Raw genomic sequence first — 24,318 nt, 5'->3', positions numbered from 1 at the left:
TATATATATATATATATATATATATATCTGAGATCATAAACCAGCCTTTCTCTGTTGCTCCTTACTGCTAAACTGAAATGCTATTTCTTCCCAAAGTACAAAATACATGTGAATGGTACCTCTTAAAATCAGTGACTGTTTGCTTATATTTTACACAAACGTCCAACCACTATGACAGATTCTGCTGCTGGAGGAGGAGCCTGAGTGGCAGACATGGTGGAGTTCTTGCCAGCTTGAAAGAAACATAGGGACAGACCTCTGACATCTGTCTAGATTCCCACAAGCAGCTCACAGTGGGAGAAACGACCTGCCAGAAAGCATAAAGCAGATGGGAATTCCACTATGCCATTCATCAGGTGAACAACAGCAAGTACGACTTTACCTATGTGATCAAACAAAAAAACCAAAAAAAAAGAGAGAGAGAGGATAAAAATAGAAAGAAAATTATTAATGAATAAGTGCTAGGCAAACAGGGCTTCCCAGGTGGCTCAGTGGTAAAGAAATCTGCCTGCCAAGCAGGAGACTCGGATTTGGCCCCTGGGTCAGGAAGATCCCCTGGAGAAGGAAATGACAAGCCTCTCCAGTATTCTTGCCTGGGAAAGTCAATGGACAGAGGAGCCTGGTGGGCTACAGTCCCTGGGGTCACAAAAAGTCTGACATGACTTAGCGACTCAACAGCAACAGCAGCAGCCAGGTATACAGCCTTTCTGCTGTCACAGAGTGTCATTTTTCCATACTCCATTACTACACTTTTCATCACTTACGAGTATCAACCCTCACTAGTTTTTCCTGCCTCATTACAATGATCATATGCAAACTACCTTAAATACTTCCAGAACAAGATGAGGCAGGTAAAAGAGACAAGGATCCACGTTGAGATTTTGCTTCTCTCTCATACCCCAATTCTATTTAAGGAACTGATAGTACTACAGAGTTAAGTTATAGTATGTATGTAACAGGAGCTAATACATAAAGAAACAGTATGATGAAATTATTTTATGTCTCTACTTACAATGACAGTTTTAGTCATATTTTAAAGACATTGTCTACGATAAATAAAACAAGAGAAACATCTAACTTCTTATATCGCTCTAACTCACATCTAGCAGCTGACACTCAATGTGGCTTGGCAAGTTCTTTAAAGGCTTTCCAACATTTGGCATTAACCAACCAGAGAGCAGAGTCTTTTATAATCAGCACTGCTGCAAAATGTCTCACTCACCAGTACTCAAAGGAGGTCACAGATTTCCCAGCTAAAGGAAAATAAAATTGGAGCTGACACTTACTTGGTAGAATGCTGTTATCAGCAAGAATTTATCCTCCATACTCTTCCCATGCCACAGGCCTACACCAGAAGCTACGTTTTCCTTTTCTTTAATCAAAACACAGTGCAGCCTTTAATCACCAGCACTGCTTGCCATCCCAACTCCCCTATCCCTAACACAAGAAAAATAAATCTGCTGGCTAGAACCAACAAAAATAAACATAAGATGCTTCTACATTTTTCTTTCAATCTAGTTAAGACTATGAAGTCAAAGAGAGCTACAAGTTGTGTGATATGTTTAACAAATTCCAAACAGAATTAACTTTGATTCTTAACAGTTGAAAACAATTTCTCCTAAAAATTCAGCAGTGATGATATACAAAGAAAAGTAGATATTGGAATTAACAGAGTCGTTAGTTGCTGTAAATAAGGATGACATTAGCATCTCACTTAAGAGCAACAGAAAACACAAGATCCTTCAGGTGATGGATGGAGCACCTAAAAAGTTAGTGTATACTCCAGACACCCAGTAGTATTCATTCTTCAAACTAGTCTACTATATACAGTAGCTACATAAGCAGTTATTTAATGACAGTGATATACATTCAGTATCTGGTCATCATCAAAAATCTGAATGCTTAAAATTATGGATGTTTCTTCCTTTTTTTTTTAGAGTACCAATTTGCAAAAGGTTTAGGGGAAAAAAAAATTCTGATACAGAATCTCCTTTCATTATCAAGAATCATTTGCTCAGGCAACTTTTGGTTTATTTGTTAATTCTACAAATACACAAGCATTGCTCAAAAATGCCAGGTGTACCACAGTGAAGAAGGCCTATAGTCCTGACTCCCACAGAGCTGAAATCCTAGAAGCTAGGGCAATCAGAGAGTTTAAAAGTTTTTTTAAAAGATAATTTTGAGACAAAAAGCCACAAAGAAAGCAAAATAAGATGGCTGTGTTTAACAGTGGCAGTGGACTGAGGAAGGGGAGAAGCGACGACGCGTTAGATGGGAGGCCGCAGTGACGACGCGTTAGATGGGAGGCCGCAGTGGGTAAGGGAGGGGTCTCCTTTGAAGAAAGGCAAATGAGAAGTCAGCCCTGGTGAGACAAGACAGAGAGAAGTTTAAGTAGATGGTCATACAAAAGCCAGAAGTACAGAAACAAGTTTACTGTATTCGGGGAACAGAATGGCTTGCTGTGTGCTAAGTCACTTTAGTCGGGTCCGACACTCTTTGTGACCCTACGGACTGTAGCCTGTCAGGCTCCTCTGTCCATGGAATCCTCCAGGCAAGAATACTGGAGTGGGTTGCTATGCTCTCCTCCAGGGGATCTTCCCAACTCAGGGATCAAACCTGCATTTCTTACATCTGCATTGGCAGGGTTCTTTACCACCACCTTGGAGGTAAGTACAAAATGAGATCAAATAGGTGAGCAGGGGCTGGATCATGTAAAGCTTTCAATACTGAGAAGGGGCATGGATTTTATTCTAAATACACTGATAAACCCTGCAGGATTTTAAGCAAAGGAATTACCATGGTCTCATTTATATTTCGAAAGGATCACTTTTAGTTACTTTCTTGATAATTGGTTATGAAGGAGATACAGGAAGACCAGCTGAAGGCTGGTTTAGAGAAAGGCATGGTTGAGAGTAGGTTGGCAGCAGTGAAGACTTAGGGGGACATGGATTTAAAATCTATTTCAAAAATGCGGCCAACAGCACATGTAGACAGGCACACTATGAAGGAAGGTGGATGCATCAATAAGGAAGGAGGTAAGATCGAGATATCACATGTGAAAGATGTTCCTTAACGACAGCAGTTAAAGCCAAGGGGATGAGTGGAAGCACACAGGTCTGAGTTTGAAAGAGTCCAGATACAGAAGAAGTAACGCAAGTCAACTTCTATTCTGACATCCTCAGGTTCTTTCATGGGGGGGTGGGAGGAGTGGGGGAAAGGCTACCGTGTTTTTAGTAAGACAGTATGTGAGGCATGTTTTAATGATCTTTCTCCAAACAATAGGTGAAGAGAAAATAGAAAGCTATAGTGTACTTTTCTTAATTTTTGTTTGTTTTGATGAGAGACGCTCCCCCATACTCCGCCTGCACATACTCACTCCAATTTAGGGTTTAATGAATTTAACTGAATCAAACTAATCCATTTAAATTTTCTCCTTTCAAAATCGCCTTTAAAAAAAGATTACTAGGTTTAGTAATAAAATTAACTGAAAACAAATAATGAAGTTATAAAATACTATTTGATTCAAATTATCATCTGAATATCAAGTTTTTCTATTTAGTAATCACACCTAGAATCTAACATCACGATATTAAGTAACAATAAATGAAGTAATCACACAACCTATTTTACATTAAATTTGGAGATTTCCATTGAAAGTAATTTTCCCCTTTCATTATGCTAATAAAAGTGAGGGAGAAATGTGTTATCGTTTTTCTATAGATCAGGCAGGGTCACCCACTCAAAACACAAGACTCCATCACAGCTAGCACTCTCTCACTGAATGACTTTGACACAGTATTATTTACTGACTTTAAACATATATCAGGACTGGAAACTACCTAAACTCCCATCAAGAATAGAAGAGATAAATCAACCCGGGCACAGTCACACAATGGAGTACTCTACGGCAATCAGAATAAGTGATCTACGACTGCACATACAACCTGAATAACTAAAACAACGGTGACCAAGAGAAGACAGAAACAAAAAGATACCTACGTAGGATTCTATTTATATGAAATGTGAAGACACACTAAACCGCTGGAACAAGTGCTCATGCTTGGAGGGGAGAGGCAGTGCCTGGAAAGGAGAATGAGGGAGGTTTTCGGGCTGCTAGTAACATCTATTTCTTGTGCAGGAACAGGGGTGTGTGTGCGTGCGTGTGTGCGTGTGCACACGTGCGCGCATGTGTGTTAGGTTGCTCAGTCATGTCCGACTCTTTGCAACCCCATGGACTGTATGAACTCAATTTGGAAAGACTCACTGAGCTTTATACACTTACGATATATGTACTTTTTGTACTGTATATTATATACATCAATAAAAAGTTATACACATGAAATATGAAAGATATATAGCAAAATGTTAACATTCTGGACCTCATCAGGTTAAATGAGTTGTAAAAGCATGAGTATTTATCTTATTGACTATGATAAATAGAATAATGATTTCCCAAATATGCTTGTGTTCTAATCTCCAGTACCTGTGACTATGTTATGCTATACAGCCAGGGGGAATTAAGGCTACAGATGATTAAGGTTACTAATCAAATAGCCTTAAAATAGGGAGATTATCTTGGATTATCCAGTGGGCCCAATGTAATTACAAGAGTCTTTAATTTATTGTTCAAAGAGGCAGAAGAGTCAAGGTCAGAAAGACCCAACAAGCCACCGCTGGCTTTGACAGCAGAAGGGACTCACAAACCAAGGAATGTGGGCAGCCTCTGAGGCTGGAAAATGCAAAGAAACAGATTTGCCCCGAAGGCAAATCAAAAAGGAATTCAACCATGCCAACATCTTGGTTTTAGTCTAGTGAGACCTGTTTCAGACTTCTGATTTCCAGAACTGAAAAGATAATAAATCGGTAAATAGAATGTTCAGTTTAATTCTGGATGCCACATTTTAAAAGAATATTAAGTAACTGGAGCACACTCAAAAGAGAATAACCAAAAGCACTTAAAACCACCCAACATAATAATAATTGAAGGAAATGGAGATATTTAACAAATAGATAAGACAACCTAAGGAAGAGATACAATGAAACACAAGCCACAGTTAAGCATAAAATGTTATGAAACCTATTTTGTTTAATATGATATTTTATAATGATTGCTTCAACAGTATGTGCTATCCTCAATTGTGGCAAATATCAATTTCACACACTGGTCAAAATTTCATGGTATACCAGAGAACTCAGGTACAGTGGTCAAGCACCGTTGATAAAGACTACAGAAAAATAGATTTCAATTCAATATGAAGACTTTCTAACTGGGTTTTTTAAATAAAAAATGGCTTACAAGAAGGGTAATATGTTTGCTTCCCTGGTGGCTCAGATGGTGAAGAATCTGCCTTCAATGCAGGAGACCTGGGTTCGATCCCTGGGTTGGGAAGATCCCCTGGAGAAGGGAAAGGCTACCCACTCCAGTATTCTGGCCTGGAAAACTCCACGGACTATTCTATAGGGTTGCAAAGAGTCGGACACAACTGAGCGACTTTCACCATTATGTCTGCTGTACCTAAGGGTGTGGTGGAGGAAATTCAAGCATATTGAAAAGGGAAAGGATGATCTTCAATGGTGCCTTCAATCCTCAGATTCTGATAATTCTACAATTTGATTCTCAGGTAAGTTGTGCCTATTTTAAAATATCCCATATGGGATGATTACTCAGAAGCAGAATACCGAAAGGCAAAGTACATCAAATTATAAGAGAAACATGTATTGAGACAGGGTAAAGAGAAGTATCTCGAAGACACCATTCCTGAAGCTTGAAATGTATACTGCTAGTGAAGTCATAAATACAAACTTTAAAGAAAAATTTTTTAACTCAAGTATAGTTGATTTACAATGTTGTGTTAGTTTTAGGTATACAGCAAAGTGGTCCAGCTACATATGTTTCTTTTTCAAATTCTTTTCCATTATAGGCTATTACAAGATCCTGAATACAGTACAGTTCCCTGTGCTAGACAGTAGGCCCTTGTTGTTTATGTATTTTATATATAGTGGTATGTACATGTTAACGCCAAACCCCTATGAATTCTCAATCCAGTCAGCCAAACCAAACTGTTCTGCTCTCCTTTTGTTACCAGGATTACTTTTTGAAAGCAGAGCTTACATGAATACCTATTTATTAAAGAAGCATTATAACAGAGGTGAATAAACACAGATTTATTCTCCCTGGAAAGGAGACATGAGGCTGATGCAATAACCTTCAAGAACAGCATCCTGTCAGACTGAAGTATCAGCTTGTGAATCAGAATGAGAAAAATCAGTATCAGTTGAATAGAAAGTTATACAAAATAAGGAAAACTTTCACTGGCGATAGTGCCATTACACTGCTTACCCTCAAAAGCTGACATCTCAGTTCAATTCTCCCAAGGATAAAGGGTTGTATTTACCCTGTTGCAGCTGTGTTAGTCGCTCGGCCATGTCCAACTCTGTGACCCCATAGACTGTAGCTCGCCAGGCTCCTCTGTCCACGGAATTCTCTAGGCAAGAACACTGGAGTGGGCTGCCATTTCCTTCTCCAGGGGATCTTTTCGACCCAGGGATCAAACCCTGGTCTCCTAAATTGCAGACAGATTCTTTACCATCTGAGCTACCAGGGAAGCTCATTTACCCTGTTAGCCAAAGTCCATCTTGAACAATGTACTCACAGAAAGTAAACTTTTAAATTTTTTATTCAGTAACAACTCCTATGCCTGGGGTTATCACTGGTAAGAGTTCTTAGAAATAGTCTTTCCCTGGAGATACTTTCAGCGACCCTGGAAGAATTACCACCTTAAAACTCAATGGATGGTTCCATCCCTCTCCCCTTTTAATCATTATACGCTGAATCCCCTATGCATCAATTAAGCACACAATAGAGTACAGTACATAAAACCACAATAAGCAATACAGAAAAAAGGATTAAAGCCATGAAAAATGTATTAATTTATTCTATGCAATGCACTTGTAATTCTCCCACTTTCAGTCAAGATCACAGTACAGTTTAATAGTCTGGTTCAGGGACCAATTAATCCTTTTATATTTAAATCAATCACTGACTCCTCTCCGAATAATTTAGCTTCTACATGCTGCCTCCCATTTGATGTCTTTGGGGAAAGAGCACAGTTAACACTATGTGGCACATTAATCATGTTTGGTAATAGAAAGAGAAATGCATTACCAGAGAAATCTCTTACGGAAAGTAGAACATGCTCTAAAACATGTTAGCATAATCAGTGTAAGTGTCATCATTTTCTTAATTAAAGCAGGCAAGTTAAACCTGGAGCCAAGAATGCACCCTTCAGCTGCCTTTTCAAGGTATGTGTAATGCATGTATCTGTTTATTTTGATTATGTATAAAATCTATATCCAGACACAAAACCACTCTATACAGCCCCTCCCCCAACTGCTATCAGACTGCTCTCTTCCCTTCCAACCAAAATCAGAATGACCTGATGATGCTCAAACAGTGGGAAAGGGGAGAAGTAAAAGAAAAGCATGTACCTTATTCAAACTGGTCTGTGTTTGGCACCATGCCACAAAGCTCTGTTTTCTTCCTTGAGTAACTCTGAAGCCTAATTAACGGGGTTAATCCAATGCCATAGTCATGTGTTGCCCAAATTCCTTACCACTGTATGTAAAGAAGCTGTCCATATTTAAGAATATTTTCTCTAAATAAATGTGTCAAGAAAGCATTAAGAGTTCATGTGACTTAGAATTCTACTTACTTTGACCAACAGCAAGAGAAGGAAGTGCGCCTTTTCTTTCCTGGATCTTCCTTGCCACAAGAATAATTTTGTATTCTAGTGGCCACACCATGCATTGCAAGCAAATGCAGGGTTTAGTTTCAGAAGTTCCAAAGCAAACATAAGTACTTTTCAAAGGGTCCATAAGTGAGTATTTTCAAAAAAATTTAACCGATTAACTTTGGATATAGATCCAGAAGTGAAAAACAGTGGAGTCTGTATCTTGGCATAATCTAAACGCAGTGCTGACTCAGGAGCTCTGCCAGTTCAAACAGCTCCCAAGAGAGGAAAGCACACAGTCAGTGTTAGCTCTGTGTTCACTTCACACCAGCACAGAGAAATCAAATGGTAAAAGTTTAAGGTCAGGTCTATAATACTAGTAGGAGGAATAATTTTAAAAGGGGCCATGATATACGTGGTAATCTGAACTTGAAGAGCACACACCATCTACAGAAAGAAATTCAAAAGCCTGGCTACATTAACTGTCACATTGAAGACTTACTTCGCTGGCTATGTGAACCGTGACAACCTCTGAGACTTTGTTTGACAACTATGACCTACAAATAATCATCAGGTGGAAAAAGAATGATTGTCATTACTCTCTAATCCCTAGAATAGTCACATCAAAGAAACATTTATTAATAGAAAGAACACAAGTCCTTTGTTTTTCATCTAGGAATGGAACAGAGCACTACTAATCAAGATTAAACAAGTGAACCAAAGCTCATCATCAAAAACCATCATCTTGGCCCTAGAATATGAAGTCACACCAGCCAACAAGCTACCATCAGCAGGACGTGTCTGTCTTAGTTTGAGTTCATGGTGGCTGGGATTCACTCACAGTCCTCTCTGTCTAGTTTCCTCTTGCTAAGCAAGAATTGAATTCCTCTCTCTTGTGCCACAGACAGAGAGGTTATAAGAGACCCTCCAGATTACTTAAAAAAGGAAATCCCAGCAGTTAAATTCAAGGGAGAAAAACCTTCTGTATGTGTTTCGGCAAAATGCACTCTTATTCTATTTCAGTGACTCTCAGATGGTGAATCTCAACAGGTAAAATGCTACATGCTTTCTGGATTCAGTTCAGAAGACTGTTCGAAAGAAGATCATAAAATGCTAGACAGTCTTTTTGAACACTGATGTACCTTTCTTTTCTCTTCTCTATTTTTAATCTAGCTGTCCTAATTCTGGGCCTAAATAGCACTGATACCCTCTGGCTGAGACAGCAAGTGAAAACCTTACCACATCCCCAGAGGGCTCCTTTGTCAGGTCAGGCCCCATCCGAGCTGCTCTGGACAATTCCCTCCCATCATCCTGGCAGCAGAAGTTGCACAGCTCCTACATGGGGATCACAGGTACTTCTTAAGAGCCCCAGGTATGAAAGCTTCTCTCCCTTTACCAGGCTGTGCAGACTTAGGACTATGGACAGTCATTATTGAAATCTACAGTGTGACACAAAGAATGAGGCACTGCATATTTGGTGTTCTTCTATAAATCTTATACTGAACATCATTTGATTAAAATCAAGATACCAGAATGTCAAATAAATAACCCAGAAAGTATTATGACTACCAAAGAGGATTCAAGTTGAAAGTTACTATTATACCAGCAGTCATCTTTAGGCAAGTTACCAGTAAAAATGGAAAAGAAGCATATTAATGCAACAAAACTATTAATGCAGAAACAAGCTTTTAACCAGTCTTTCAAAATCACCAATAACAAGACGTAATAGGTAATCAATAAAAATTAGGTGACTGAATGGTGATATTTCTAAATCAATATACTATAAAATCTACTCTGGAAGAGACTTTCGCAGGTTTATAAAACATCTTAGTTGTAAAACTAATATTAAAATTCAACCATTTTACTCTGTTTATTCTCTAACATACCATGTCTAAATCAAATATGATAGGCTGGTTTATAGTTCTCACACAAGGAAAAGAATTCCTGATTCTTCTCTTATTTTCAGAAGTTGAATCAGTTAATTTTAAATAGTCATTGTTAAATACACACACACACCACACACACACACACACACATTGAGTATCTATATGAAAGGCCTTGAATTCTCCTCCACTGACTCATTAAAAAACACACACACACACACACACACACACAAGAAATTGTTAACACTGTGATGCAAAATCCAAGCCAACAGCAAATAATTCTACCTCCCAAAGTAACAGCTGGAATGGCCATTTAAAAGACACTTAATATCTGTAATGCATTTATCTTATATTCCATTATCTTCTCTGATAAATGAATCTGAATAATTCAACAAATACAACTCCAATAGTACTTCATATATGACTATTTTAACAGCATGTATGGAATAACACATGAAAATGTAATGAAATATACCTGTTCATAAGGAAATTTTTAGTTTTTTAGGAATCTGTACTATTTATTTATTTTTTATTTTTAAAGCTTTATTGAAGTATACTTCCATGTGTGGCTTACAATGCTGTGTTACAACAAGGTGACTCAGTTATACATACATATATATATGTATGTGTGTGTGTATACACACTCTCATATTCTTTTGATATATACACTCTCATATTCTTTTCTATTATGGTTTATCATAGATATTGAATATAGATCCCTCTGCTATACAGTAGGACCTCGTTATTCATCCATCCTATATACACTAGTTTGCATCTGCTAATCTCAAATTCCCAACCCTTTCCTCCCAACCCCCAATCCTCTTTGGCAATCACATGTCCGTTCTCTACATCTGTGAGCCTGTTTCTGTTTCATAGGTATGTTCATTTGTGCTGTATTTTAGACTCCACATATAAGTGATATCATATGGTGTCTTTCTCTTTCATAAGGAAATTTTTAATAGCAGAGAAAATCAGTATAATATTTCTCTTCTGTTTCCATCTGTGTACAGTGAATTAAATTTTCTTTTTAAAAAGAAAACTGAAAATGCATTACTTTCCTCAGACACAAGGAGGACAAGCACCCTACTGACAAGGACATAAAAAAATTAAAGATAAAATTATTGAGCTAGCTGTTTTACAAATTTATAGAAAAATATTGAAGGGGGGGCGGAAATCTGCTGCTTTCATTTTATTCAGTAAGTGGATTTCCTTTAGTCAACATATCTGCCTAGCTTAGCTACATGGAACAAGTGATATGTTCTTGATAATCAATATAAATTAAGTTAAAATAATGTCAGTGATTAAAAACACAAAATTAAAGGAACTAGATTAAGATAATGGGGAGCGAGACGCTGACAGCAGTAACACCATGCAGAGACAGCTCAAGGATGTTCTCTCCAGGGTCTCTGAGCCAGTTCTAGGGATCTCACTAGTAGCTCCTGTCCCACTTTTTCCTCTAGCAAAGTCTTCCTGATCAAACCCCAGGGCTCAATACTAGAACTCTTACCCTGTCCTTCTATCTGAATAACCTTCACATTTTATCTGAGAGACTCGACGGTTAGAAGCAGGGTTCTGGTCTCCCTTCTTGCTTTCTCTTTCAACAGTATAGAAAGGCTACACGGTATTAAGGAAAAGGGAAGCTTAACTATAACATTTATGGAATGTGTTTTTATTCAGGTTAGTTTTTACTTGGTTTTATGAGAAACCTGCAGAACACCTGTATTTGCAAAGATGCATTACTTCTACTTGTTCCACTGAAAACCTCATTTACTACCATCTAAAAAATCTGGGGACAGAAACTTGGAAGAGAATTAAAAAATCCCTGACTAGCACTAGTTATAACGGTGGACAGGGAATCAAGGGTAGAAACAGTCATGAGGGCAGCTCTCCAGAAACCACTGTACATCATCCTGGGCTGAGTGTGGGCTGGGTACCCAACTCAGCCTTGCCAATCCAGTTTCCTTCCTAACACCTGAAACTGCGATAGAGCGAGTTCTCATCTCTCCATTGGATCGCACCTATTAGAACTGGTAGCGCCGGGATTTGTATGTGAGCATTTCAGGGTAGGGGTGTGAGTAAGGTACAGGAAAAGGATAGGAAATCAAAGTATCAAAAGGTTAATGCAGGATCTCAGAGTGAAGTGATGAAAACTTAAGATCAGAATATGACAGTGAAAATGAAAAGGAAATAGATTTTATAGGGAGACAAACCAAGAAGTATAAGTCTGTGAGACCATAATGGTCACATTCTTCTATTGGTAATGTTTAAGACATAAACCAATTTATAAATCAGAAAGAATCTTCGTCTTTTTAAATATCCAGGAAAATTAGTTTTCTGCAGAAAAATGAGCTGAGTTATCCACATCTTACTTGCAGTCTTTTCTTACGCCTTCTAACTGGGAGGTGGGACAGGGCATCAAGTTACAGACAGCCATTACTATTAGAGATTTCTATTTTTAAAATTGCTGTTTTCTAATAACTTTTTTTTTAAAGACAATGATACTTACATCCTCTCTACTTAACCTTGTTCCCAAGGAAACAGCTAACTCTCAAAATCAGACCCTGCATAATTATTGACTACAAAGAAAGTATGTTACGATGAGACACTGCACTTTGGCAGAATAAAAATGACCAGCTTGGTTTTGCCTTCATATCAAACAAGTCTCTGATTTTCATACAGAGAGCAAAACTTTCTACCAGGCATATGCTAACAGGACCAGGTTACATTACTTAACATGTTCTCAAGTGTGGAATGCTACTATTTTCAGTGGCATTCTATTCTAGATTAAAACAAAGATGTAACTGAAACCACTTTTATTTTTAGATACTAGCGACTGACTCTTTTGGAAGAAACTCAGCTTTGAAGTCATTCTATTAAAGTGTAAGTAGAGATAACTGCTCATAAACCATCACAGATGAACATATTTCCCATGACCAAAAGCTCAAAATTAAAATGACTTGAATTTTAAAAAGTTTATACAATTTAAATTAGTAAAAGAACCTAACATCAACAAAGCATAAATCTTCTTGAATAGACTACATAATTTCTAATAATATAACTGCGAATCTCCTACCTTTTATAACTAGCCCTTTTCTAGAGAAAGCATTTAAAATGTTGATGTAGCCAAAGAGAGAGAGATACATGAATCATTTGCAGATTTATGTGGGGCTTTTTTTGGTTAAAGATTTAGAAATATTTAAACTAGGCAGGTCTACTAAGTCACTTCAGTCGTTGAATCTAAAAATATAACATGCATGGACATTTTGCCCAAAATATGCAAATAGTAAAGGAAAGCTGGTTAATTAAAAACTCAGCCTCATTTACCACTATATGGAACAAACTAAAATACACATTAAGAAAAGACCTGGGAGACAGAACCTTACTGAAAGTGCATGCATCCAGGGCCCTTCCATATGGGGAGAAATGGTTCTGAGAGAACAATGAAAGGACTGATGACAGCATTTCAGATGTGACAACTGAGATTCATGACGATGGCCCCACATCCTCCGGGAACTATTAAATATATTCTGGATATTCTGATTACAAAGAGAATTAGGGAACATATTTGAGATTTCTTCAAAGAAGAAAATGAACAAGGAATTTCAAGAGAGAAAGAAAGGGAAAGTGAAAGAAAAAAGGGGAGAGCAGAAAAAAGAAATAAAAAAGGAAATCCCTGGAGAATAAAATTCTAGCACAGGATTTTTCAAACAGTAAGGGTCATGAAACCAATTTCTTCATGTTGTTCAATGGCTAAGTCATATCCGACTCTTTGTGATCCCATCAACTGCAGCATGCCAGGCTTCCCTGTCCTTCACTATCTCCCTGAGTTTGCTCAAACTCATGTCCATTGAGTCAAGTGATACCATCCAACCATCTCATCCTCTTGTCTAAATTGAAACCAATTTAGTGGATTTCAATCAAAATCTTTTTAACTAAATATAACAGAATAGAAAGTGTAATAGAATTTCAGACTTGTTTTAAGAAAGGGAGAGACACAAACACATACATGCTGACTGCAATATAAGATTCATTTCTTTGAACGTAGTTAAGAATAATTAAAAAGTTTCCTGAAAGATCAAATATTATGGTAAACCTCAACAGAACATCCAAATAACATGAAGATTTTTCATTATATTGGCCTTTGAAAGAGAATGCTGTTAAAGCCCCAAAGGATAATTCACAACTAGATTCTTCTAGGTCTAATTATCCTTGAAAGTTAAAATTTTGACTCTGGGAGTTCAATAACTCCTTTATGATACAAGAGACAGCACTGCTTTCCTAATGCTGGTATCCCAGCATGCCAGGACAATATATGCACTTAGAAAATAACTGTGAAGATGCACAAAATCTGAAAATAGTATAACAATTTCATTAAAAATTTATCAGACAAGTCTGCACATGCTATAAAACTTCTCTGTGTAAACACAGAATAGGCACATCAAGACAAAAATTTAGTTTATAACTAAATGTATCTACTGATGGGAAATCAAGAACCAACATCACTGAGACATTCTAATACATCGGTGGCAAGAAGCCAAGCCTGGTTAATACAAAAGCAGTAAATTTAAAGACTTCTCTCTCTGAATTAAAAGCACATCGTAGTTAGAAGATGGCAATTCTTTTTTTTCCCATTAAATAGTTATGCAAGCTCCATTTATATATATCCAAATTCACTTGTTCTAAACTTATAGTTCAAGAAATATTCATTCTTAAAACTTAATAAAATACTAACTTTTAAAATACTTAACAGTATAGTTTAAAAACATTCTGCACAAAACTGTTTGCATGAAAAACACACATAAAAGTACCTAAATCAGGAAACCAATGTTTTAAAGTCTAATCCCAAAAGATAGGTTATTTGTGATTCTTCAACATCATAAGCAATTCCCACAGAATAAAAATTATGAAAAAATATTATATAATACCAGGAAACAGAACACATATTTTGCTAAGATAAAATAGTAGAATCCAATTAGTATTGCATTTAAATAATTTTTTAAATCCAGAAATACAGTTTTACTCTCCCAGTAAGGGGAATAAATCATCTGTATGATCTCTATGATTCTAAAATCATAATTGAAAAATTAATTCTAATTAATCTAGATATTAACTCTGTCATTAAGGAGTAAAAGCTGGCTATACGGTCACATGCAAAGAGTAATGATAAATGGCAACACATTTTATCAAAAGAGATAATCCCTAAGGAGCCATGATAATTGACATGAAGGCAAGAAACAAGGTGAACCACAGCCATACTTGTAGCATCTAAAGAGGTATATGCTGAGAAATCACTTGCCAAAAAACCAGAATCAAATGACAGCCTGCCGCTCAATTTAACAGCAGCAGTCAACTGGTTTTCTGTTATTGAAGTCTAAAAGTATATTATGTGCTTAACTAACTTTCAAAAGCACACTTCATATGGCTGAGAAGCAGACTGACTGTTTCTTGGGGTAAATGTCTTTCATAGTGTGAAGGAGTCATTAGGGGGCAAGGATTAGAATTCAAAGCCTTGAGTGACTTGTCTTTTGTGAGCTCAAAGAGAAGACCTGATACACAGGACAGAGAAACAAAAAGGTCAGGCTGAAAGGATGATGAAAGAGTTTAGAAATACAAAGGTTGAGAGTGAGGAGTGTTGTTAGGTCCAATATTGCAGGTAGTGGGTCTTATTAGGACAAAACCTCGATTTTGGATGCGTAAAGCCATCTGCTTGGTTCTGCAAGAGACAGAGCCTTCAAGTATTTAATAAATGGGAAAACTACTCCAAGATTTTACTGAGTTTTGATGAAAAAATTAATTCTTCATTATCCATTGAGAAAAATGCTTTGGTGTCATTCTAAAATAGTATTAAATCAATTGTGATCTTTGTAGGGAAAAAAGCTGGAAAGCATCATTCACTCTTAAAGCTACCCAGTTAATAACAAAAATTACTAGTCGTGTGCTGGACTCTGGTTTGCATTATATGATTTTGACAAATTACTCCAATCTTATTTTGCTTTATCTAATATTAAAACCTGGCTATACGTTCCATCTCTAAGACATATTTAGAGACTGGGAAGAGAGAGCAGAGGGAAATGGTTTGGAGTGCAGAGGAGAAGCAAAACAAGTAGGAAAAATTAACAAGAAAGAATTTTCAAGAATAATTGATATATGAATAATTGAGAGTTTAATGTCTTTTAATTAAATGAGGAACTCAAACATATTTCAACAAAGCAATGGGCAATGTAATGAATAATGTTAGGTAAAACCTCATCTTTAGTATCTTACAAAAGCAACAGAAAAACCTAAGGAATTTTCTACAATCCATTATTCCACTTATTAGGCAAATACCTATCTTCAAGAAAGGTTTACAGAAAAGTTCTCCATGTGTCATGCAGTATGTAAAACAAAACTACAGTACTAGAGTTTCTTAAAGAGTAAAAATCATTTTTTATTGGGTGACTTGTAAATTCTTAGAAAGGAACACAACTAGGGAGTTAAAAATATGAGTAAAACAATCTCTATCCTTAAGCAAATTATACTCTAGGAGAAATTTAAGTATAATAGATGGTACAGATAAATACCAGAGGACAAGTATAGGTTTCTCTAAAGCACCAAAAACAATTCTTCTACCTGTGGGAATCCAGAGGTGATGTAGAGGACTTAGGACTAAGGCTGAGCCCAAAGAATTTTCAGTGAGATAATGTGAGACTGAAAGCTTAGGAAGGAAGTCACTGCAGGAAAGGAAATACTAATAAATAGCTAATGTTTACTGAGTGCTCACTTTGGCAAGCACTATTCTAAGGGCTTTATTATCTCCTTAAAATCTCACAGTTAATTCTGAGACAGGCATTATGTTATTATCCCTATTTTGAAGTGATAAGAAAACAGAGATATAGAGTTAGGGTAACTTGCCCATGGTCACATCATTTGTCAAGAGTAGGGCCATCTTTCAAATTCAAATCTGACTTCACCAAAGCACTGTACTCTCAAAAGCATTGAACTTTACAACCTTAACTGAAATGGCATGACAAAAAGTAGCTTTCATACATATCTTAATAGCTAGACATGTCAATATATATTCTGTCAAGTTGAAATTCTTTTAAAATAACACAACTATCAGTAAAAAGTTCACAGACACCAAAATGGTTAAAAGAGACAATTCCAAGTGCTGACAGATGCAGAGAAACAGAAAATTTCATACCCTACAGATGGGACTCTATATTGCCGAAGTCACTTTTGGGAAACTACTCGACAGTATCTATTAATATTAAAGGTAAACATCTGTAGGTCCTCAGTTAACACACCGTTAAGTGTAAGGATCAGTTCCACCTACTGCTGGTGATGATAAACTCAAAGTCTAATAACTACATTTGTTTTCTATGAATTCCCCACATAGCAATGACATAAAGAAGAGAATCATTATGAGATTCTCTAAGATTCTTTAAGAAATTACATTCTATCTCATCATAAATGATTGCATAATTAAAAGATAAAATTAATATCTTGGGTACTAATTCAAATTGCACCTAATGATCCTAGAGAAATGAATTACTAGAGATAAAAGATAAATCTTGCTTGGGTTTCTGATCTTTATTTCTATCCTTAAAAATTAACAGACCTCTTTGTCTTTCTAACTTGGCAGATTTACTAAAATCAGGAGTATGCTGCAGTTACTTACATGTATTTGGTTACTGTATTTCCTCCACAACTAACACAAATAGTAAAAGAGCAAACAGTTCTGGTAAAGCAATAAAAATAGTCTTTTTTTTTTTTTTTTACTGTTTCCGACAATTAAATATGTAACTGTAAAACAAAGTTAACCTAGAAGCAGAAGTGACCATCAGGAGAATCTCCGGAGAAAAGTAATGAGTGATTTAACAGAAAATGAAGCTGGCTAACACCTGAAGGATTAATGGCAGTAGATTATTCCAAGTTGCTCAGACACACAGCGTATAAAATAAAGCCCTACGAGGCAGTCAAGAGTCCCAAAGAGATTACATTTAATAATCCTCCTGAAATGGCAGAGGAACATTCTACACAAAAGTGTGGTGTCTGTGATGTCAAGGATGACAAAGACAGTAGCAGTAAACCCGAGAAGCCAAATCTCCAGCACCCAAACTCCAAAGTTCTCTCTGCCTTTATTTTGTGCAGCAGAGCTAATTAGCTGCCTTAAATGAGTATTCAGTATTCACATGCTATCCAGAGTTGCACACCATCTCTGCCATCAGCCTTGTCATCAGCACTTAAATTCTAGGTAGTGACCTAATAAAAGAAGATGTAGCATTCTATTTATGAGATATTGGTGACTTCTCTTCTGCCACTGGATAAGCTTAGTGTATCCTACACTCAGACTAATGGCCCTTATTACAATCTCTGAAACAGTTTACACATGGAGATAGTCCAAAAGTAAATTTCAATACTTTTACATTCACCTGGCAAAATATGATCACTTTCGTCAACTATTAAAGATAACTCTGAGTTCAAAATATGCCCTGCTTTTCAAAAATTTGATATTCAAAGTATCTAAATTTAGGAAGGAGACTTCGGTTTTGTTTTTAAAAAGCTCTGATGGTTACAAAAGGAAACTTTACAGGCTTATTTTAAATCACTCAGCTATCTATATCTAGCACATTTATAAATAGGATTCAGTTCATTAAAATGTATTTTTTAAAATGTATTATTACATATGTTTCTTGATCCAATGTCTTAACGCATACTGAAATAACTATCATTTAGTCAAGGACTCATCTAGAACTTCACTAATTTTTCTTATCTCTGGCAAGATACATAACAGAAAAGTTTTTAAGCCTTTTAAATTACTAAAATAAGTCAATTATAGCCACTCAAAAGACATACATTATACTTCCTCCCGACTAAGAATTCAGCTAGCACCCTTACCCTGAAAAGTGGCAATTATTTCCTACTGGACAAGTTCTAAAGAAAAGGCATCAGCTTCTGATTTGAGGCCCACATTCTTCTCAGCTGATCTGATTTCTCATTTTAAGAAGTGAACAAGGACATAAAGAAAATATACCTTCATTTGTTTACTTTCAACCTAAGCAATGTTAAACTTCTAAAATTCAAAAATACTATTTCCCTCATATATATCCTGGAGATAGGTCTATATAATTATTGTGCTCACATGTCTGCATAAGTAGCAAAATTAAAACAAACATTGAGATTATTGAAAGTACAAAAGAAGTTTATACAATAGTGTGAATTGGCAATAAGACCTTTCACTTTTTCATGTCTACAATGCAAAAGAAACAGACCACAGGTTAAGGTGCTATCTTGTTGGCCATCTATATAGCTATTTTTAACTCCCCCAATATTTTTAAGGTCATCAAAAGAAATAGAAATCTTTCTTTCAGAAGTTGCTAATAACTGTTTTTAATCAGTGTTGCTAGAAAAAGAATACCATCCTATAGGGAAAGCTGAACTAAAAACAATGTAGCCTACTATAAGACGACAGCACAGTAAAGTACATAGTGGTTTATGGACTTCCAAATTTAACATTTATGTATTCTCAAATATTATTATATTCCTCCATTCCCCCTCAGTAACATTCTAAAACATCAGTAGTTTTTCATCCCTTTTAGTAGAATGACTTACAGCCACAAATGTAAAATACAAATACATTAATTAAAGATCTTAATATGGTAAAAGTATATACAGTTGTTTCTAACAAGAAGCTGTTATGCTCATAAAGACATGTGAAATAATCATTTTCACTTACAAGTTTATGTTAAATAGAAATGTGCTATTATTTTTACCATAAAAAAGTTGTTATAGAAGTCATCAATGTCATAATTATCACCTTAAACAAAATATCTGAAAAGTCTTTGTCTTTTCTCAACTGTGAGGCAAAATAACCCCTGCAAATACTATATAATTCCTCATATGAAATTCATATATTTTGAGAGAAAAGTAAAGTAAGTTCAAGATATTTCCTATAGATTCCCCAGGAAACAGTCCAGGATCACCCTCTTTCAACTTGGAGCACGTATCTATCTGTGTATCATTAACGGTATCTGGAATTGTGCCAAATAGGCAAATTTCTAATAAGCCTCAAATTTTAAAAAATTGTTTTATTTTGAAAAATTTAAAAGAAAACAGGTAGAAGGATAGCAATCAAGTACATTTTTTTTCAGATCGGATTAAGTGGCCAAGAAGTGTCACTTTGTATTAAATATACTTAGTATTTAAAAATCTGAGAAATATTTTAAGGTCTGAGATATTAAAAAGCAACCATATATACACCAATATTTTGATAATTTAACTACAAAATACATTTATTAGATTGCACTGGGGGAAAAGATTCTAGATTAAACCATATCTTAAGTATACACACATCAACACAAATGACACTGGTTTTATGGAGCTTTGACTTTTGCAGAATTATTAATTCACTGAAGATAAACAGCAGGGAAAGCACAGAGACGAGAAGAAAGTTAAAGTGTCGTCTTTAGGATGAGGAAGTGGAAGCTGAGGACAGGGGCGTAAGAGCATCTGTGTCTCCTGTTGTTCTCCACTGTGCGCTTTCCTTCCTGTTCCATCTCTGAGGCTCAGCTAACATTCACAAGCATGCTAGCCACTAACTCAAAGCCTTTTTGTCACAAAAAGAATATAAGTAACTTTTTTCATCTTCAATTTAAAAAATTATAATTTTAAAGAAATTTGGGGGAAAGGTTTCTTTCTTTCCATTTTAAGTCATGAGACACCTATTTCTAAAACTTTCATTTTTGTTCTAAATTAAAATTCCACCTTCTAAAGTTGTCCACATCAATATTTTTGGCCCAGATGCATTTTTTTTTTATTTTAACATACCCTGTAGTTAAACATAACATGTCTATTTAAATGCAAGGCTATATACAATCAATTCTCAATTGTTCAGCACTAAGAAAGGCAATGTCAGAGTGTCTCACAATTGGGCAGGACCAGGTTCAAATGTGATCCATTATTAACTGTCTCAAGTTAATTAACCTCTCTATTTCAGTTTTCAATGTTCTAAAATAGAGATGATAAAGCACAGCTCACAGAGATACAAACATTAAACAAGATGTGATCACACTCTGGATATAATAGTTATTGACTAGAAAGGAAAATCCACTCCAGAATCCAAATAACAAGGTATTACACAAGCCACATCCAAACACTGATACCTTAAATCAATTCTGTGCCACTGGTTTTTTAAACTCTTCTGAGCAATACTGGGGCTTCCCTGGTGGCTGAGAGGTTAAAGCGTCTGCCTGCAATGCGGGAGACCAGGGTTCGATCCCTGGGTCGGGAAGATCCCCTGGAGAAGGAAACGGCAACCCACTCTGGTATTCTTGCCTAGAGAATCCCATGGATGGAGGAGCCTGGTGGGCTACAGTCCACGGGGTCCCAAAGAGTTGGACACGACTGAGTGACTTCACTTTCATTTTCACTTTCTGAGCAATACTGCCTTCCTTTCATACCAAATGTTACAGCGCATTCTGATCTACTTCAAAAAGCAAAGACCAGAGTGGCCTAGGCTGCACTGAAGGCTATTTTCACTCAGATGGCCTCACAGTCCTGCATACCACACAAAGTCCCAGAGCTCTTCAGACTCTCTACCAGAGAACTGCTCCCTCTATGGCAGTCAAGCCTGTGTACACGATGTCCCATATATAGAAAGCAGACACACTTTGTGCCTTTCCTGCCTTCTTGCAAAATACTGGCTCCTCCACTTTATTATCTACTTTATTCCTCAAAATAAGCTCAAGATTGTTCCACAGGCTCTATAAGACAGTCCAGAACAAAACCCTCTCTCTGAACATGAACTATTCTTCCTGTCCATTCTTCTAGATGAGGGTCCACTCATCTCGGAGCAGCACTTTGTTTGGTATTACTTAACTTGGGGCACCTGTCTTCTCTGCAGACCTAGTCGCACTCACAAGGTATGTGTGAGCCCCTGACAGTCCTGAAGAGAGCCCTGCAGATCACTTTTTTGTATTACTAAAAGGCAGTGTGCTCTGAGAAATGGCGGGGTGGGAAGAGTCATTTCAATTATGCAATGTTTGGGATTATTTAAGCTACAGACTCTGACTTAGATAAATTAACATCAGTAGAGCCCAAGATTAATCAGGCAAAAGCCTTTTTTAACTGCTACCATTAAAAAAAACTGACTGGAATATACCCATTTAAAACTGTACTACACACATACACACACTTAGTGCTGTTAACTGTGGTACTGCTATGTTATTAACACAAACATACAAATAGCAGTATTTACTTCTTATGGAGAGAGGTTAATTTGATTAAACTTCTCTGCTCTTAAAATCTTTGGAATTTGGTGCCCCGGATGTCTGGAGCATGAGTGCCTGGGGAAGAGAGCGTGACTGAGAAAGAGGATCGACAGCTTAGTTACGTCTTAGACTGAGAAGGGCGTTCCCAGGGTCTCTCTAGTACTCAGCTTGTCTAACAGAGGGCTGCTTCGGCGAAGGCAGACAAGGAAGACTGCTTAAACACACAACAAAGCAACTGAGCCTTCCAGAGCACTAAGGTGCCAAGAGAGCAGATTCCTCTCCTCACAGCTCCTCCATCTGACACTGCTTCAGCACTGAGACTCACCACACCAGTGCACGGTCAAGCTCTGCTTTACACGGTGCTGTTCAATTATAAACAGCGTGAGGACAGGGGCCACATCAGTTGCCCACACTGTTAAAAGCCCTCGCATCCATCATAATGTGTGGCATACAGCAGGCTCTTTAAAAAGGGGGGTTTGGGATGGGAATCTATGTATATGTACACATATACGCTGAGTATAATAAATGGATGGCAAGAATAAAGAAAAGCGCTTTCATGCTCACCATCACATCATACTGATTTTTTTTTAACAATATGACCTGAAGATGGAGTTTTAAAATTATGTTAAATGTAAGATATCACATTAATAAATTTCCTGCAAGGCAGGAATATTTAATATTATTAAATATTAAATTATTATTTAATATTATTTCTGACCAGGTCTAAGCTTTACTTATAAACAGTTTTTAAGAGTCTGAAGAAAACATGATTGCAATACAGTAGAATCTTCTGCATTCTGGCAGCACATCAAAAACCTGTCCCAACAGGCCTAATGCTGCATGGTCAGCGAAGAGGAAAAGTGAAAGGAGTCTTCTACTTTGCTGCTTCTCTGAAAAGGGAATCACATTAGGCCATTAAGTAGTCAGATACATTATTTTATTGCTTGCAAAACCCCTGGGTAATAAAGAATGAGTACAAATTGCCACAGGCAGTTTTGGAGGAAAAACAGAACTGTGCAAAACAATGACAGCTGCTCCCTGCAGCACTGGACGACTGCAGTAAAGAAAACAGGGCATCGGCTGCAGTCTTTCTGCTCAAGTGGAGCGCGCGGCCATGTGCAAGAAGGGGCTACATGAGCACCTGATTCTGCAGGAGCCGGGTGCACGGCACAGGGAAGAGAAGGGTGGGAAGAGGCAGATGTAGTTTGTAAAAGCAACCACAAGTCAGAGTCAGTCACACACATACATTTTCATTCTCTTCTCGGTAAGACGACCGTGGGCAGCCACCATGAAAAAAAAGCACATGCCCCTGGGAAACACATAAGTAAAAAGGTCAATACTTTTTATTGAGGGGAACATTAATATTTTCCCATGGAAATACTAAGACATAAAAATAAAGAAGGATATTTCTTCAACATGGTCTATGATCTAAGGAAATAATTTCCAGGCAAAGAAAACCAATTTGTGTCAGATCTCGTATGGGGAAATAGCAAGAATGAGTGATTTATTTTCATGGGGTTCAGAGACTAAAACTGGACTCGTATCTTCAACCTTGCTTAAAAGATGTTATAAAATATCAGATTTATTTCTAAAAACCACTGCTTTACTTTAACCTCTTTATTGTGCTATTTTTAAGTACTGTGTGAGACCTTTATTTTACACACTACTATACTATCAAACTTTTAGAAAAAATTACAAGAACTCTTCAGTATTATAGTAATAAAAATGCAAGAGCTTTGCTTTTAATTATAGAATCTCATTACAAAATCATGAAAGAATTTTATCTGTAACAAAATAGAGAAAACCCTTATTTATGAATTTTCAATTTTCAAATTTTCACTGAAAAGAAGAAAAATCTCTAGTGCAAAGGAATCAACTATACCAGTGACCAACAGATGGCACAGGTGGTCACAAGCAGCCACTTTAGTATCTGCTCTTTCAACTGAGCAGGTCATGCTCAGTGTCACGAAGTTTTGATAAGATGACTAACCCTATGATGTTTAATAAGCAAAAGAGCAGCACAAAGAAAAAATGCGTGGTCAACAGAAATGAAACCCAAGATCATTTCTAAATCTAAAAGCGATGAGGAAATGATAAGGTCAGGACTTCCCTGGTGGTCCAGTGGTAGGACTCAGCACTTACACTGCTGGGGGCCTGGGTTTGATCCCTAGTCAGGGAACTAAGATTCTGCAAGGCTGTGTCATGTGGCCAACACAACACTGAAATGTGTGCTAGAAAACAAATCCACACAATACTGAAATGTGTGCTACAACAACATAGTTCTCTATGATACCTATTTTGATCATCCAATCACAGTTTACCTGCTTCAACAATTCTACAATGGTCCATATTAGTGCACTTTGGGAAAAGACTCTTGGATAGCACTTATACTGCCAACAGGCACCTGGTAACACTGGCAGGAAATTGCAGGAGAGGGAAAATTCGAATAAACCATTT

The 24,318-nt window shown here is 36.8% G+C and overlaps 1 protein-coding gene and 1 non-coding gene across 3 annotated transcripts in view; one reads left to right on the top strand and one right to left on the bottom strand.

The window, feature by feature from the left end:
- The window catches only part of MED13L (mediator complex subunit 13-like), a 257,483-nt gene that overhangs the window by 71,343 nt on the left and 161,822 nt on the right, over positions 1–24,318 (bottom strand). The window lies entirely within an intron of this gene.
- TRNAV-UAC lies at positions 23,969–24,040 on the top strand. Its single transcript has one exon. It is a non-coding gene; the product is annotated as a tRNA-Val (tRNA).

The sequence above is a fragment of the Bison bison genome, unplaced genomic scaffold (assembly GCF_000754665.1).
Source record: "Bison bison bison isolate TAMUID 2011002044 unplaced genomic scaffold, Bison_UMD1.0 scf7180017864495, whole genome shotgun sequence".
NCBI classification, from domain to species: Eukaryota; Metazoa; Chordata; class Mammalia; order Artiodactyla; family Bovidae; genus Bison; species Bison bison.
This window is presented reverse-complemented; position numbering and strand designations above follow the sequence as displayed.